The sequence below is a fragment of the Montipora foliosa genome, chromosome 13 (assembly GCF_036669935.1).
Source record: "Montipora foliosa isolate CH-2021 chromosome 13, ASM3666993v2, whole genome shotgun sequence".
NCBI lineage: Eukaryota > Metazoa > Cnidaria > Anthozoa > Scleractinia > Acroporidae > Montipora > Montipora foliosa.
The window spans coordinates 5,016,918-5,019,417 of record NC_090881.1 but is presented as its reverse complement, the minus strand read 5'-3'; the positions used below and the strand labels follow the sequence as shown (position 1 = coordinate 5,019,417).

At 38.2% G+C, this 2,500-nt stretch overlaps 1 long non-coding RNA gene and 1 pseudogene across 2 annotated transcripts in view; both read right to left on the bottom strand.

Annotated features, from left to right (window-relative positions):
- LOC137981548 (dedicator of cytokinesis protein 9-like) overlaps positions 1-2,189 on the bottom strand; it is a 46,566-nt pseudogene extending 44,377 nt beyond the window's left edge.
- A 63-nt stretch (positions 2,190-2,252) lies between these two features.
- LOC137983867 (uncharacterized) overlaps positions 2,253-2,500 on the bottom strand; it is a 14,837-nt gene continuing 14,589 nt past the window's right edge. For both annotated transcript variants that reach the window (XR_011119033.1, XR_011119032.1), the window contains one exon: positions 2,253-2,294. This is a non-coding gene — a long non-coding RNA (uncharacterized lncRNA). The remainder of the gene's footprint in view (positions 2,295-2,500) is intronic.

The following is a 2,500-nucleotide window of genomic DNA, read 5'->3' as shown; positions in this document are numbered from 1 at the left end:
AAAGTTTCTTTCTTCCATCCTTCCCTCGCTTTGCATTCAACACCTCTGTTTCTCTGGCAAATTCAAGAAGTTCTGGATGTAAATTACTACTCTGAAACCTTTCTCGCAAAGACTGATGGAGTCTTAATTTGCACCTGTGTACATATCAATTCCCGTAACTTTACACAATGCTGTTATCCATGAGTACATTTCAGACTGGCTGTCAGCAATCAAACTGTACAGTTTGTCTTGGATGTGACGCTAAAACCATACATTCGTCCTTTCACCCCCTGAAAAGATGTAACAAAGACAAAAATTAATATAATGCTAAATCTCAGCCAGCTAGTGTAACAGTGTAATGTGCATGAAGGGGGGGTCTCAATAAAATTTGAAGTTGGCAGCTTTGAGTAGATTAACCAACTCCTGTCATGAATTTACTGATCAGAATTATTCTTTTGGTTTGAAAGAATCTGTCTTTAGCTTTACTTCAATTGAGGGAAAAAGTATCTAACTTTTCTGAGTGGAGTGACAGCTGTCGGTACTTTGAGGTCAATGTGCCTGTAAGAGATTTAATTTAATCTTTGCACTGTATTACCTCAGTCTTTTCTGCACAGTATTACTGTTGGGACCTTAATTACACTCTCAGCACATTGTTGTAAACCGTTCAGTGACGGTATTATTATTTTCTGGCGGGGAAAACGAACCTTTCATTTTTTGGAAAAGATCATGCTATCTTAAGAAACTTGATGTAATGTTTACCAGTTCTAAAACATTCTGAGATCGAGTTGATAGGTGGCAGTTGCACGAAAATATTAATACTACATGTATTAAGTCTTTCCATTTTTACTTTCTCAATGTTTTGAGTATAAATTAAACTGTTAAAATTGCCAGCTGTGTTTTGCGGAGTCTCTCAAGATTTTTAACAATTAGCTAGAACTGCATTTCAATTCGCCAATCAGAATGGAGAAATGTTTCTAATAGATGTAACTATATTATTTTTCAAGGTACACTCTACACTGTATTATACATGTAAAAATTGCCCCAGACAATACCTTTGAGATGTGTGTACATGTACATCCATCTAATTAAGTAAAGCATACCCCTGGTCTTGCTGGTGTTTATCTCGTACTAAATAAGAATATGAGAAGCAGTATTAAAGACCTGTTAAAACAATTACTGTATAATGGGCCTTTTGCAGCTTGTGATTACATGGTGATGGTACAAAAACCGCCATACTAGAGAGCAAATTGCGCACTGGGACATCTAAAACAAAGCAACTTAATCGTTCGATGCTGATCAAGAGTTTGGTCAATTAACTGATCCGTTTACGAATTTTCCTAAACTATTTGAATGGTACATAGGCAGTTCGCTTGGAAATATTGATGATCCATTCGTGTGAACCCTTCACACAATTTCAAAACCGTTTGTTACCCGTTCAGTGTCCGTGCGTTTTCAGCTGTTAAAGTATATTCCATTTTGCCTTTCACAGTCACATTCCTCTAGGTCCAAACTGTTGTCACTATAGCTTGCTTGTTGGTTTTTTAACAGGACCTTTCCATAGGACCCATTCCTCAATGCAAAACAAAATTTAAAAAATGAAACATATTTTCCCACATTTGTCAGAGGTCTATATTCCCCCTCCCCCTTTACACCACACACACTCACAAAGGAGGTGCACTGCACAAAAAGGCTGTTCCAGGTTTACTCAGACTGTGTTTTTTTTCATTGAAAAACAGCATGTACAACTGTAATTATTGAATAAGAAACAATTTTTGGAATTGAATGGAGCTCAACGTCCTTCCAATCAAATTGCATACTGCAATACAATAAAAATTATATTAACCAATAAAGGTACGTAACAAATTTATTTTATATGGCCCTCAAGTTCATAAGCAATCTCTCATCTAGTCCTTAAAAACAAGAGCCTTCTTTTCTTTTGGTCAGCAACAAGAACAAGAACCAAAGCTGGAAGTCTGGTAATCACATACACTGTACTTTCATCTCCTCTTCAGCAATTATTTTTGAAAAAGATGATGTTGGTGCAGCTACTTTTAAAAACCATTAATGGGCTACACACATTTTGTCTTTAGCCATGCAGACACTGTTCTAAAGTAGATCACTTTTCCCATTTAGAAAAGTTTTGATGTAAATTAAGACATCAACTTGAAGGGTGCAAACAAAATTAGCAAATGCCCACCTAATGAAGTCATTACTGATTCTGACAGCTCCCCGTCTTCATCACTATCATCACGATCCTCATTCTCCTCGTCCTCATCCTCCTCCTCTTTCATCATCATCATCAGTACCAGAGTCAACTGCAAGAAGATACCAGATGTTAGAAAACCTGAAGGCCACCAATTTAACCATCAGGGTTGTCAAAAAGTTTTTAAGTAGATGGAGATAAACAGAAAGTAGATGGCACCTGGTGTCGCAGACACCAGCACTGGCGAGGAGTCTGGGGGCCGCCCAGGCCCCCAGCGGGGTACAGGGGCAGCGCCCCATTGGGGGTCCAGGGGGCGAG